Below are 16,114 nucleotides of genomic sequence, written 5' to 3' on the forward strand. Positions count from 1 at the left end.
TGAGATCCTAGCAGGGATTTCCCGAATGACAAGCTACTGAGTTCCTCTAAACGTTTTTCCGTTCTTAGAGTTCTCATATTTTCTGTTTTTGTTAAAATTCAGAATATCCATGATTGATATGTTCCATCAATGTCAATAGACGTCAGGTATGTAAGGTTACTTCAGTTCTCTGACCAGACAGAGTTAAAATATAAAAACACCTTTAAATGTATCTACATCCTTGATGGGACAAATAGGGCTGAAAGAGGAGCTAGAAAGGATGTGAAATACAAATAACCAAATGATGGGCACTTATTACAGAAAGCACAAAATATAAATTTAAATAGGGTCAAGTTGTTGCCAGCTGAGCAATATAACAGAAAATCATAGCTCAAAATATACCTTTCCGTATTTTTAATCTAATTATATACAGCCTAAGAAAAAAATAAAGAGGAAACAGCACTTTTATTTCCTACAGGTCCTGGTTGCGTTCCAACCTGGGGCTGGCATACTCCACTCTCATGGGGTCACGGCTTACCTGGGTTGGGAGTCCGGCAGGCAGAGAAGTATGCTTACCCTTGCAAGAAAACACAGGCCAAGGTGGTCAGGCAAGAATTCACCTGACCTGTGAGTCGGTGCACGGGGGCTGTGCAAGGTAAATCCAAATCGCGGTACAGAAACAAATAAACCAGGAGAATAGTCGTGGGAAGCCAAGGGTCAGAGGAAGCCAGAAGTCAGGATATTCGGAGTAACAAGCCAGAGGTCAATAATAAACTGGAGAACACGAAACAGCAGAATGATCACCAGAGTCAAGGAACGGACACTGCCTTCTGGGAGAGGCAGTGTTATATACCTGGCTAATGAGACATCAGGCTCAGGTGCAACATGAGTGGCAGGAGTAGTTCCAACGTATGTCCAGCTTCCAGTGCTAGATACTAGACAGGGCTAGATACAGGTAACAGTAAAGCGGAGAGATGGCTCAGAGGTAACACAAAGCACCAGAACTGCCATGTTCCCAGGTTCGAATCCTGACATTACCCCCTCCTCAAAGCCGCCTCCAGGCGAGAAAAAACAAGAAAAGGAAAAAAAAAAAGTACGGCCCAGGAGGTCACTTTTTAGACTTCTTGTTTCTGGTTTTGCCAGCAGGATCGGAGGACATAGCTTGGGCGTTCTTGATGGCTTGCAGTGCCCTTTCAAAGTCATGCAAATGTTTCGAAACCACTAGAGTCCCATCAGATGCACAAGTGAAGCCAGGAGGAGGATCATTCTTCACAGAACAATTTGCAATTTCAGGTACTACTGGAGAGAGGTTAGGGTTGGCAATGGATTTATTGCAAGTGGCAGGTACCTTGATCCCAGGTACCTTGATCTCTGAACCTTTTTCCTTATGTATGTTACCATTGGAGGCATAGGTACAGACGGTAGATAACTCCTCTTTAGATTGACAGGAAGGGATGATGGTACCAGCTTTAACATGAGTTTCTACCGGCAGAGGTTCAGACTTCTCAGGAGCACTGGGTAAGTTATTCACCATAGTTTGAGTACCCTTCTGTGTCACATAACGGGGGACATGACTGGCAGTAACCTTGGCAGCATCTAGACGGTGTTTCTGAGATGACTGGATAGGGCCATAGGGCACCCAATAGAAGGGGTCTTTGCTTGGGTGGACGAATTGGGCAGAGAGAGATGAAATGCCCTCTTTCTCCACAATATAGGCACAAGCCATGGGCTCTCCTACGGTCTCTTTCCTTTAGGGGCAACCTAGTCCTGATATATCCGATCTCCATAGGTTCCTCCCTGTCCAGAGAGGTGCTATTGCTAGCTGGAGTACACTCAGGGTAACAGGACAGGTTCCTGGAAGTGGGTTCACGCTGGAACGAGATGGGAACTTGAGAAGTTTGTACATAGTCTTTAGGTAACTGAGCTCTGCGGGTACTTTGAGCAGGTTTGGGGTTTTCATTCTTAGAAGCCAAGCACTGTGAGTCCATTGCAGACATAAACGACTCCCAAGTGTCCAAGACAGTACTATTCTCTTGCAGCTTCTGGTATGCCCAGACCTTAATCCGTCCAGAAAGTACATTGATAGCAGAACGGACCTTGATAAAGTCGGTGACGTAGATTCTGGGTTTCAAGGCAAACAGGAGTTCACAGTCCATCTTGAACATCGAGAAGGTGGAACAAGAACCGTCGAACCGGTCAGGCAGTATAACATAGGGTTCTGGATAAGCAGGTTCCGGGGCTGGGCGTACTGTCCCTTTAAGAAATAAAATTTCTCGCTGCAGCAGGCTAGACACTTGCTGGGGCAGGGGTGAGCACATCTCTGCGGACTCCATATTGGTCAGTTCCTCATGTCACGGCTTACCTGGGTTGGGAGTCCGGCAGGCAGAGAAGTATGCTCACCCTTGCAAGAAAACACAGGCCAAGGTGGTCAGGCAAGAATTCACCTGACCTGTGAGTCGGTGCACTGGGGCTGTGCAAGGTAAATCCAAATCGCGGTACAGAAACAAATAAACCAGGAGAATAGTTGTGGGAAGCCAAGGGTCAGAGGAAGCCAGAAGTCAGGATATTCGGAGTAACAAGCCAGAGGTCAATAATAAACTGGAGAACACGAAACAGCAGAATGATCACCAGAGTCAAGGAACTGACACTGCCTTCTGGGAGAGGCAGTGTTATATACCTGGCTAATGAGACATCAGGCTCAGGTGTAACATGAGTGGCAGGAGTAGTTCCAACGTATGTCCAGCTTCCAGTGCTAGATACTAGACAGGGCTAGATACAGGTAACAGTAAAGCGGAGAGATGGCTCAGAGGTAACACAAAGCACCAGAACTGCCATGTTCCCAGGTTCGAATCCTGACAAATGGTAAAAAGAACATTATAGTCCAGGCACGCAGGATCACCTACGCAGCAGTTTTTTGGAAGAACAGGAAAATCACACAAGAGATTCTGTTGAGATCTTTTTCAAGCTAACACCACAGTGTAGATCTACGTATTGTATAAGGTATACAATTAAACAAATACTTAATAAGCAATTTGAACATAATTACATTAAGGTGATACATGGGAAATGCACATAAAACATCAACAATCAAATTCCTGTTGTTCCAATAAAACTGCTGCCTTAGGGATCCTGAGTGCATGGACTATATTGTTCTGTTTATTTTAAAAGAACGTCAATAAAATATATATTGATCAATGTTTGCCTCTGTTGTGTAAGTGTCTCCTTTTCTAAATATACGGGCCAAAACAGATCGATTCAACTGCTTTCTGATGTGGTAGCAACACTAGTGAGTAACTCTTTATACAGATCTTAATGTGTAATGAATAAAAAAAAGCACATGAATTAGAGAATATTCAGAAAAAGAAAATGGTGCTGGGGTAGAAAAAAATATATAATAATTATAATATCATTAAATGTATTATACCTAACGTTAAAAAGAAAATAGGAAGTTTCCGTTGCTATATGTAATGGGAAATGCATCTTAAAGGTAACACAATAGTTTGAAACTTTATCTATATTTATTATCATGCCAATTGTTGGTGAAACATCTCATAATCTCAGATCAATAACTCAATGCCTTATCATGTTTCCGCCTTACATCCGTTTCTCTGTTGAATGCTTAATGATAACAACTTCTGGTGAATGAACACTGAAATGTGTAGTGTAAAATAATGCCTTCACTGTAGAGTTCTCTGTACCCTGTGCTTCGTTCTAAAGATAGCGCAGGCCGCTTGCGTCAGATGATGTTGGCCTTTGCCTCACGAATGTGGCTTGGCTTAATGACTGCAACGGCAAAACAACTGAAATCAATAGAGAAGAACATTTTCATGGCCATCTGTCTTATTTCTAATTAACTTTAATAGCATTTTAAACCTGGGTGCGTCAACTAATTTGCTGCTGTGTGCATTGGTTACAATGTGGGGTCTGCTCACTTAACAGTAATTTGTGTTTAATTTGAGAACAGACTTGCAACATTTACTCTGACATAACTGGATTTCTGCAAATGTTGCTGAATTGTAATTTTTACATGTCTATTTTTCGTTCTATTTTTGTTTCAACTTGGCTTTCAACCGATTTGTCCCAAATTTTGCAAGTAGGTAGACTTTGCTGTTTAGTGACCAGGTCACACAAACTGCAGACGGACTCACCGTGGGTCACTGTAGTTTGTACCTTGAATTTCAGCCTTAATAGTTATAATGGATTAGTAATAATATATATATATTTGTGTTAGGGGCAAAAAGACCGTATATGATGTAAGAGATAAGTATAAGAGTAGTTAGACTATAAAGGCAACTCGGTTGTGGTGTGCCGGAACTGACAATGAGGTAGGGCCTGTAAATAAAAGAGGGCCCACCCAAGGGTAAAGGGAGAACAAGGAGGATATGTTGCGTAGTGGGAGTGGAGGGAGGGTCATGTAAATCGCTAGACCACGGACGGTGTGGAGTAAGGTAAGGGTTCCCTTTAAGTAGGGAAGATCCATGCCTCTCCCACAATTACAGGCCAAACAGCCTTAATACTTGTGTTAGGGGCAAAAAGACTGTACATGGAGTAAGAGATAAGTATAAGAGTAGTTAGAATATAAGGGCAAGTCGGTTGAGGTGTGCCGGAACCGACCATGAGGTAGGGCCTGTAAATAAAAGAGGGCAATATAGGGTGATATAGTTAATGTTAATATATGGTATATGTGTACATATTCAGTATCTCCTGCATGCAAGCTGTCTGGATTTTATTATGGCACACAGCGATTTGTACTTGGTGCCCTGCTGCCCAGCCCCCTCTTATAAATCTCTTCAGTCTTCAAATATTTATTTAAAGTTTACTAAGAAGCACACTCTGTGCACGGCTAGGATACAGTGTATGATTTTACCATATGGTTAAGTATTTTTTGTTGAAAAGATATAATTTCTTTAAGACAATAGCATGTTATTTAACATCATGAAATAATTGTCTTTCAAACCAACGCAGGAATCAGATGGTTCAGTAGGTATTTTTCTATCTATCTATCTATCTATCAATCTATCTATCTATCTATCTTTTTTCAGTCTATTTATCTAGACAAACATTTTTGGTGTCTGAGTGCCCAAAGATCTGTGAGAAACCAGTTAATGGATCTGAAGGTGCAATTAAAAGCATTAAACATGCTTCTTATTTATAACAAAGCTGCATACTAAAGTTGTGCTTAGGACCGGATTTGCCAGTAGGCCGGTGCATACAAACATTTTACATTTTGTTTAAAATATAAATTTTAGCATTTTAATTAAAAGGATACTATGGTCACCAGAACAACTACAGCTTATTGCATTTGTTCTGTTGAGTATAATCAGTCCCTTCAAGCTTTTTGCAGTAAACACTGTATTTTTAGAAACAATGCAGCCATGGGTGTACCTAGAGCATATGGCACCCGGGGCGGGTCCTATTTTTGGCACCCCTCCCATGTAATCCATGTACAGCTACAATGCACAGTGAGAACTGCTGAAAAAAGGCCCTGTTATTAAACCTCCTCAGATAGCCGTCCCACACCAGCAGATCCGCTCTCATGGCCCGTGATACCCTCAGGAAGTGGTGTCCTTCCCGGATGCCCGCTGTGGCCCTTGAGAGGGATCGCCAGAAGGCCCTCTTTGCCGCAGTTAAGCAAAACTGATCTGCCAAATCAATGAATGCAAGTGCTGAAGCCAGGGCCGGTGCAAGGATTTTTGCCGCCCTAGGCAAAAAAATTTTTGCCGCCCCCCCATATGTCCTGCCCACCATGTGACATCACAATGCCCCGCCCATATGCTCTGCCATATGGGCCAACGCCAGTCTTCATAAAGGGTCTTTTATCTGAAAAGACAGTGTGTTTACATTAAAAAGCCTACAGGCACAGGCTATAGACACCAGAACCACTACATTATGCTGTAGTGCTTCTGGTGACTATAGTATCCATTTAATGTGAGGTAAATTAGAAATTAGTGCCACTAATAATATATTGGATTGCCTACTTACCACCAGATGAGGACAAGAGGCTGATGATGGGCTCAGTCTGGCTCCACAGGTCTGGTGTAGAAGAGGCTCTCTGGAGACTGTTTTTAACAGTGCTCACAACAATTAACGAACAGGAAGCAGCTCCATTTTTTAGGGCCCCTTACACAGCTCAAGGTCTGGGCCCCCAGGGGGCATACGCCTACAATGCCCACCCATAAATCCACCTACATGGCCCATCCATGAGTTGGGGATGTTTTATGTGTGCAATTTGTGTAAGGGATGTAGTGTGTTTATAGGGGATGTGTTTGCGTTTAAGGAATGCATTGTATGTTTCTGTGTGTGTGTGTAAGGGGTGCAAGGTTTGTTTCTGTGTATGTAATTTAATAAAAACCAAAGAAAAGAAAATGTTACTTGCGCTTTCTCCTTAATCCCTATGTATATTTAGACAAATGGAGGTCATTTAGTTGCTCCAATGGCCATTGGAGGGAATGCCCGCCTGCCAACGTCAAGGCAGACCCCCCTAAGCGGGTCCTAACACTGACCCTTCAGCCTGCTTCCTTGAGCTTCTGGCAAAGATATCTCTAATGAGACAGAAAGGGGTATTTTTTATATACACCCCTATACTTATTAACCCTCAATAGGGAACACATGGGATGGGCAGCAGCATTGTAACCAGGCTGTGTGATACAAAGTAAAAAAAATTCATAGTGCTCTCCCCTCCGGTCAATTATTGATTTCCCCCTCCCTTCTGTCCCTCTGTGTTCTCCCCTTCTGTCACTTAGTGCTCTCCCTTGGCCCCCTGTCCCCCTGCAGTCCCCCCTTGGTGGTCTTCTCACTCCCCCCTCTCCCCTTAGTGGTCCTCCCTCTTCCAAACCCCTTAGTAGACCTTCCCCTACTCCCCCCACCCCCTTAGTGGTAATCTCCCCCCCTTAGTAGTCCTTACCCTCTTCCCCTCTCCTTAGTAGTCCTCCCTCCTTACCCCCCTTTGATGGTCCTTCCCCCCTTAGTGGTCCTCCCTCTCCCAAACCCCTAGTGGACCTCCCCTCCTCCTCCCTCAGTGGTCCTTACCTCCCCACCCCCGTTCCCCCTGTGTTCCTTCATCCCCCTCCCCCAGTGGTCCTGACTCACGCCTCCCCAAGTGGTCCTTACCCTCCCCTCCCCTAGTGGTCCTTACTTCCCCCTCCCCTCCCCTAGTGGTCCTTACCCTCCCCTCCCCTAGTGGTCCTTACCCTCCCCTCCCCTAGTGGTCCTTGCTCCCCCCTCCCCTCCCCTACTGGTCCTTACCTTCCCATCCCCTAGTGGTCCTTACTCCCCCCTCCCCTCCCCTAGTGGTCCTTACCCTCCCCTCCCCTCGTGGTCCTTACCCCCCCCCTCGTGGTCCTTACCCCCCCTCGTGGTCCTTACCCACCCCCAGTGGTCCTTATCCCCCCCTAGTGCTCCTTATACCCTCCCTCCCCTAGTGGTCCTTATCCCCCCCTCCCTCCCTCCCCTAGTGGTACTTATCCACCCCTCCCTCCCCTAGTGGTCCTTATCCCCCCTCCCTCCCCTAGTGGTTCTTATCCCACCCTCCCTCCAATAGTGGTCCTTAACCCCCCTCCCTCCCATAGTGGTCCTTACCCCCCCTCCCATGGTGGTCCTTACCCCCTCCCTCCCTCCCATGGTGGTCCTTAACCCCCTCCCTCCCTCCCATGGTGGTCCTTACCCCCCTCCCTCCCATGGTGGTCCTTACCCCCCCTCCCTCCCATGGTGGTCCTTACCCCCCCTCCCTCCCATGGTGGTCCTTACAACCCCTCCCTCCCATGGTGGTCCTTACCCTCCCTCCCTCCCATGGTGGTCCTTACCCCCTCCCTCCCATGGTGGTCCTTAGCCCCCCTCCCATGGTGGTCCTTACCCCCCCTCCCTCCCATGGTGGTCCTTACCCCCTCCCTCCCATGGTGGTCCTTACCCCCCCTCCCTCCCATGGTGGTCCTTACCCCCCCTCCCTCCCATGGTGGTCCTTACCCCCCCTCCCTCCCATGGTGGTCCTTAACCCCCCCTCCCTCCCTCCCATGGTGGTCCTTACCCCCTCCCTCCCATGGTGGTCCTTACCCCCTCCCTCCCATGGTGGTCCTTACCCCCCCTCCCTTCCTCCCATGGTGGTCCTTACCCCCCCTCCCTCCCATAGTGGTCCTTACCCCCCCCTCCCATGGTGGTCCTTACCCCCTCCCTCCCATGGTGGTCCTTAACCCCCTCCCTCCCTCCCATGGTGGTCCTTACCCCCCCTCCCTCCCATGGTGGTCCTTACCCCCCCTCCCTCCCTCCCATGGTGGTCCTTACCCCTCCCTCCCATGGTGGTCCTTACCCCCTCCCTCCCTCCCATGGTGGTCCTTACCCCCCCTCCCTCCCTCCCATGGTGGTCCTTACCCCCCCCTCCCTCCCATGGTGGTCCTTACCCCCCCCTCCCTCCCATGGTGGTCCTTACCCCCTCCCTCCCATGGTGGTCCTTACCCCCCCGCACCCCCCCCTCCCTCCCATGGTGGTCCTTACCCTCCCCTCTGCCCATGTAGCGTGGCCGGGCGGCGCGGAACGCGGGACAGGAACCTCTGTTTCCTGTACCCGGCCACCGGCGGAATGACAGGAAGTGCTCACTCAGTGAGCAGTGAGCACTTCCTGTCATTCCGCCGGCGGCCGGGTACAGGAAACAGAGGTTCCTGTCCCGCGTTCCGCGCCGCCCAGCCACGCTACATGGAGAGACCGGCAGGAGGGAGCGCTCTGCGCTTCCCTCCTGCCGGTCACTCAAACCCGGCCGCCCTCACACAGCAGTGCTGCGCCGCCTGGGGCTTGTTAAAGCGCTCAGGCGGCGCAGCATGAGGAGCCACACCGGGCACAGGGATCCGGCGCCCCCTGGTAAGTTGCGCCCTAGGCGGCTGCCTAGGTCACCTTACAGGTGGCGCCGGCCCTGGCTGAAGCGTGACCTCCTTTGCCCTCAAAACACCCGTCAGCACCTCCCTCAACATTTGCAAATTGTCCACTGGCAATCAGCGCACCCCCTGTACCATAACCATTTCCAAACCCAGTAAACAGAGGCAAGAGGTCAGGCCATCAGTCTTCTCTGCTGCCATTAAGCCACTCTTTGCATCATCCACAGAAAATGCAAGCAGTCCCCCGGTATATTGTGAACTGACACACAAGTCGGCCAGGCAAAGAACCAGGAAGTCACACCCAGACTCCACTTCGACCACCCATTCCAGGAAAGTACTAAACTTCTAAAAATAAACACCGGAGATGGAGCACCCTATTGGGAAATAGGGATGTTGACATTCATGATGGACTAGCAGCAACTGAAAGCGGCCTCAATATCCACTTTTGCCAAAGGCGCCCCAGCCTCCTGACCATTATCTTGCACTTATCCACATTAAATGTCAGCTGCCACAACTCTGACCATTTTTTTAGTTTACCTAAATCATTTGCCATTTGGATTATCCTTCTTAGAAAATTAAAACCACTGACAGGTGAAGTGAATAACATTGATTATATCATTACAATGACATCTGTCAATAGGTAGGATATATTAGACAGCACGTGAACAGTCAATTCTTGAATTTCATGTGTTGGAAGCAGGAAAAATGGGCAAGCAAAAAGATGGCAGCATAATGCACTTTGGAAGGAAGGCAGGCTGGCGGAGGCAGTGTTATGCTCTGGGCAATGTATTGCTGGGAAGCATTTGGTCCTTGTATTTATGTGGATGTTACTTTGATACATACCACCTACCTAGAGATTGTTGCTGACCACGTACTCCCCTTCATGGCAATGGTATTCCCTGATGGCAGTGGCCTCTTTCAGCAGGAAAATGCACCCTGCCACACTGCGAACAATGTTCAGGAATGGTTTGAGGACCAAACAATGAGTTCAAGGTGTTGTCTTGGTCTCCAAATTCCCCAGATCTCAATCTGATTGAGCATTTGTGGGATGTGCTGGGGCAAGAAATCCCATCCATGAAGACCACCAGGCCCAATGCTACCACTAGGCACAAGGGGAGCACACTGCACAACCCACCCCTCCTGACAGTCACTCTATGTAGCGTGACTGAGCAGACCAGGTATAGGAGCTTCTACATTCTCTAACCGGTCTCACAGGGAGTGATCGCTAAGAGCAACAGACACTTTCTGTGAGACCAGGTAGAGGATGCAGAAAATCCTCCACCGCGGTCCGCTCGGCCATGCTACAGGGGGTGGGGGAGTGGGGGGAGGGAAGGAGGAAAGGTGGGAGGAGGGATATGGGGGGAGGGAACACAAAGGGATGGGCAAAGAGACCCACACAGGGCTGGGTTGGTGACAAAGAGACACACAGAGGGCTGGACAAAGGGATACAAAGGCTCAGGAGGACAAAAAGACATAAAGAGGGGTTGAGGGGCAAAGAGGCATACAGAAGGGCTGAGTGGGACAAAAAGACACACAGAGGGCTGGGGTTACAAAGAGGCACATAGAGGGACTGGGGGGGATAGAGAGTCACACAGAAGGACGGATGGTGTCAATTAGACACATAAAGGCTCAGGAGGACAAAAGGAAACACAGAGGGGCTGGGGGGTAAAGAGGCACACAGAGAGCTGGGAGGACAAAGAGGCATGCAGAGGGGCTGGGGAGGACAACGTGACACACAAAGAGCCTGGGGGGACAAAGAGACACATAGAGGCCTGGGGTGGACAAAGAGACACACAGAGAGGCTGGGGGCCAAAGAGGCACACAGAAGGGCTGGGGGACAAAGAGACACAGAGAGGGCTGGGGAACAAAGAGACACACAGATGGGTTGGGGAGGACAAAGAGGCACACAGAGGGGCAGGGGACAAAGAGGCACACAGAAGGGCTCGGGGGACAATGAGACACGCAGAGAGACTGGGGTACATAGTAGTTTTAAGTTTTATGCTTTTCATTTTTTCTATAAATCTGTTTAATAAAAATCCAAGTTAGCAATTTTTTTTTTTTTTTTATTCTGGCTGGAGGGGTGCAAATGGTTGGTCTTACTTAGGGTGCAAAATAGTTTACTGCCAGCCTTGGAATACCCACCTCGCAACTTCCAAGACTAAATAGATCTGCTAATGTCTTGATGCCAGATACCACAGGGCATGTACAGAAGTCTTGTGGAGTCCATGTATTGATGCATCAGAGATGTTTTAGCAGCAGAAGGGAGATCTTCCCGATATTAGGCATGTGGTTTTATTGTTGTGACCGATGAGTGCTCATAATAATGAATAAATACTCTCTCTAGAAAACATAAAAAACAACTCCTCAAGATTTATGGCAACAAGCATTTGATATAATGTACAAACAAATTCTAATGATGCTGGTTCAGAAGCCACAATGATATGCCTTTTAGAAATGATTAATTCCCCAGTTAAATATTTTTTTCAGCTGGACTATTTTAGTGTTATTTCATAGCTGACATAATTATGATACCTTCCATTGATTACTGAAAACTTTACCCACCTGACAGCTGCTTCCTGTGGTAAGAATTTTGGTAAGAAATATGTAAAATTGTTCTCACTTGAATTGTCAAAGTGAAAAAGAAAAAACAAAAACAGGTCATCCAGGAATCAAATAAAATGTAAATCACCTAGAAGGGGAAATTAGACATCCTTTTGCTCAACTTCGTAATTATTTTGTGATATAAATATTATGTATACAATAGTATAAAAAAAAAAGTAAAATTGAATTGACTGTCTTGCTACATACAGTAGAAGTTAAAAAGGAGAGATTTGACTAATTTGATACTCTGTTTAGATGACCAAATGTTACAGTCGTATAGTGACTTTGTTTCATCTTTCAGTTTAGCAGTATAGATTTTTCCTGTACTTTGGGAATCAGATACTATTCGTTCTGTTTCTATTTATCAGTATAGTAGGGACAATATTATCTGTACTTCTATTTATATTTTTTCTTTCTGTACCCTCTTTGTTCTCCCTTTCTTCTCTGATTGGGTTTATGTGGTGTTTTATATATGTATTTGTTCAGACCCAGGTATTTTTCCAGCTCTTCTTAAATTTTGAATCTATTAAAAGTTCATTTTTATCATACATTTTGGTCACTGGACAGCTCGGTTTCTTTTTGTTTGCCATATAGTAGAAGTTATTATTTTCACGATCTCCACTGAAAACTGTTTAGGCAATATTTCTATTTTACTCAAACTAGAGTTTGATTTGTCAAATGACATTACAGTGACACTGTAATGACCCTGCATTCACAAACACGAATACTGAACAAACTGGCTCAGTTTTCAAAGGCCTTCTAGAATTAGGAGGTACCGAATGCTTAAACCTAGAGAAAATTCTTTTTTAGTTTAGGAGTTTCGTAGCTTCTGCAGTACATGCAAGGGTTTGATGTAGCATAGACTGCTGGGCCCCTCATTTTACAGTTCAGTTGCCAAGCCATCTCTGTCCCAGTGGCACCCTCTGTTTGGGGCACAGGGATCATCAGATCTCACCTCCAACAGGGGGCCTAGTGCTATAATCTTGAGAACTCTAAACACTCAGAGCATTGCTATGGGTTATCATGGCAAGACTCTCGCTGGAGCCTGTCTTAGGCAAGTGTGCCACCAGCCGGAGAGTGCTTCCAACTTCCAAGATGTCCCTTCATTGGCCAAAGATAACAGAAGTATCAGAAAAAGGGAGGGGGGGGAAGAAATATTTCCTTTTTATTGTTATTATTATTTATTTATTTTTATTAATATTTTCTTCCCCTGTGCACCCTGAACATCTATGCCCCTCCACACACAATAGCCCCTGTACATAAACACTGTGGCACCCTACACACCCACTAAAGCATATATTAAAACACACACACACACTACAGCCCATATACATGCACATTAGATACCTTTTATGCACACTACAGCCACTAGATGCAGACACACTCTCTAGACACGAACTACACCCCATAGACAAATGCATACACTACACCCTTTAGACACACAAACACTCTCTACAGCCTCTAGACACACACAGCTGCTCCTATACAAACACAGATGCTCTGCAGGGACAGCAAACTGACATACTCACTTTCCAGTGGTGTGAGTGTTATTGTTGATGACATGACACGCACCATCTCTGTCCTTGTTCTCTACTACTGAGCTGCTCTGCAATTAAATACTGGGCTGAATTTTTTTTCACAGTCTGGCCCTGGTCACCAGTTCCAGCCCCCTCAGATAACCTTCAGCATAGGTTGGCTGATACCGGCTTCCCATAATCCTGCAGGGTAGAATGGTTATAAGAGATGATGAGAGTGCCTTTTTGAAGCCATAAGCACTGTTTTGTCCGCCTCTGAGTGGAACCACACCAGAAGGTCTCTTGAGACATCAACTGGGGCCCTGGGAGACTGACCCACTATGAAATATGAGTCCTCTTTTATAGACTTCTCCTTAGTAGATGGATCTAGGGATGTCCACAGCCATCAGATGAGGTAGGGCATCTCTTGTAAAGGCACTGAATCAGGAATGCCCGGATCCTTAGATTTTGTGCTAGTGCAAATCTTCCATAGTTGCAATTTTCATCTCAGGTCATTGGTGTTCCTGTGATAACTATTCCACTTTTGCAATTAAGTCATGGTAATGCCTGTGACAAACTCCCCTTTTCAAGTGAGTTTGCCATGAGTTCCTGGAGGAGCCTGCTTGCCAGCCTCCTGCCTTCAGACTATGGACCCTGTAAACTGTGATATAAAAGTCTCCGTTTGTGAAATTAGACAATTTTTTTCGGGAACCCAACAGCTGCACGAACCAGAGACCACCCTGGAGCTTGTTAAGCCTAATTGCTACTTTGTAGCAATTACCACCTCAGTGTTCTAAATGTTCGTCTGGGTGGCCGCAATTCCTATGGATGACCACGAGGTAGTGGTCATCTTGTTCGCATGAACGCAGGCAGCGGTGTTTGGTCGTTGAGTTCATGGAACCATTTTCGAATTCTAAAACTCCCGAACACCCCTGGACTTTCATGATCGCCTGTGTTCAGTTTTATAACACTTAGGAAGACACTGTTCGGTGGAATCATTCAGCTGAATAAGGTGAACTAGCTCGAGGGTAGAAATAAATGACTTCCAGAAAATTCCTGAACTCCTGAACTGATATGGGTGATTTTTGGATATGTTGGTCACCCAGATCTGGGGATGTAACTTTTGTGGGGTTTTATGTATGTTTAGGGTACGTTTGGGGTGTTTGGGAAAAAGTATGTTTTTTTCTGTGCTTGGAGATAATTGGATTAGATTAGTACAGTTCCTGATCCAATTATCTCCCAGCAGAGGCGGCTCTAGACTTTATGAGGCCTTAGGCGAAACTCAAACATGAGGCCCCACTAACAAAAAAGTGTCGCATATACACATTGATGCACAGTTTACCTGTGTATGTGCCTGAGAGTGTGTCTGACAGAGAGTATCCTTGTGTGTGAGAATGTATGTCTCTGTGAGCATGTTTGTGTTTTTGTATGGGGTAGCTGCTTGAAGTGTGTTGGGTGTATGGGGGGGTGATGGTGAGAGGGAATGGCGGGTGATGGTGTGAGGGGGTGATGGTGAGAGGGAAAGGGGGGTGATGGTGCGAGGGAGAGGGGGTGATGGTAAGAGTGAGCGGGGGTGATGTCAGAAGGAGGGGGGTGATGTGAGAAGGGGGGTGATGTGAGAAGGGGGGTGATGTGAGAGTGAGGGGGGGTTGATGTGAGAGTGAGGGGGGGTTGATGTGAGAGTGAGGGGGGTTGATGTGAGAATGAGGGGGGGTTGACGTGAGAGTGAGGGGGGGTGTGATGTGAGAGTGAGGGGGGTGATGTGGGAGTGGGGGGGTGAAGTGAGAGTGAGGGGGGTGATGTGAGAGTGAGGGGGGGTGATGTGAGAGTGAGGGGGTGATGTTAGAGTGAGGGGGTGATGTTAGAGTGAGGGGGGTGATGTGAGAAGGAGGGGAGTGATGTGAGAAGGAGGGGGTGATGTGAGAAGGATGGGGTGATGTGAGAAGGAGGGGGGTTGATGGTGAGAGTGGTGGGGGTGAGGCTAAGGGTGGTGAGGGGGTGAGGCTGAGGGTGGTGAGGGGGTGAGGCTGAGGGTGGTGAGGGGGTGATGCTGAGGGTGGTGGGGGGTGCTGAGGCTGAGGGTGGTGGGGGGTGCTGAGGCTGGTGGGGTGGTGAGGCTGAGGGTGGTGAGGGCGTGAGGCTGAGGGTGGTGGGGAGGGTGAGGAGACTGAGGGTATTGGGGAGGGTGGGGAGGCTGAGGGTGGTGGGGAGGGTGGGGAGGCTGAGGGTGGTGGGGGTTGTAAGGCTGAGGGTGGTGGGGGGTTCTAAGGCTGAGGGTGGTGGGGTGCTGAGGGTGGCGGGGTGGTGAGGCCGAGGGTGGTGGGGAGGGTGGGGAGGCTGAGGGTGGTGGGGAGAGTGGTGAGGCTGAAGGTGGTAGGGAGGCGGAGGGTGGTGAGGCTGAGGGTGGTAGGGAGGCTGAGGGTAGTGGGAGGGTAGTGAGGCTGAGGGTGGTGAGGCTGAGGGTGGTAGGGAGGCTGAGAGTGGTGGTGAGGCTGAGGGTGGTGAGGGGGGGTGAGCTGAGGGTGGTTGGGAGGGTGGTGAGGCTAAGGGTATTGGGAGGGTGGGGAGGCTGAGGGTGGTGGGGGGGTGGTGAGGCTGAGTGTGGTTGGGAGGCTGAGGGTGGTGGGGAGGGGGGTGAGGCTGAGGGTGTTGGGGAGGGTGGTGAGGCTGAGGGTGGTAGGGAGGCTGAGGGTGGTGGGGAGGGTGGTGAGGCTGAGGGTGGTGGGGAAGGTGATGAGGCTGAGGGTGGTGGGGAGGGTGGGGAGGCTGAGGGTGGTAGGGAGGCTGAGGGTGGTGGGGAGGGTGATGAGGCTGAGGGTGGTGGGGAGGGTGGTGAGGCTGAGGGTGGTAGGGAAGCTGAGGGTGGTGGGGAGGGTGGTGAGGCTGAGGGTGGTAGGGAGGCTGAGGGTGGTGGGGAGGGTGATGAGGCTGAGGGTGGTGGGGAGGGTGGTAATGCTGAGGGTGGTAGGGAGGCTGAGGGTGGTGGGGAGGGTGGGGAGGCTGAGGGTGGTAGGGAGGCTGAGGGTTGTGGGGAGGGTGATGAGGCTGAGGGTGGTGGGGAGGGTGGTGAGGCTGAGGGTGGTGGGGAGGGTGGTGAGGCTGAGGGTGGTAGGGAGGCTGAGGATGGTGGGGAGGGTGGTGAGGCTGAGTGTGGTGGGG

The sequence above is a fragment of the Pelobates fuscus genome, chromosome 5 (assembly GCF_036172605.1).
Source record: "Pelobates fuscus isolate aPelFus1 chromosome 5, aPelFus1.pri, whole genome shotgun sequence".
NCBI lineage: Eukaryota > Metazoa > Chordata > Amphibia > Anura > Pelobatidae > Pelobates > Pelobates fuscus.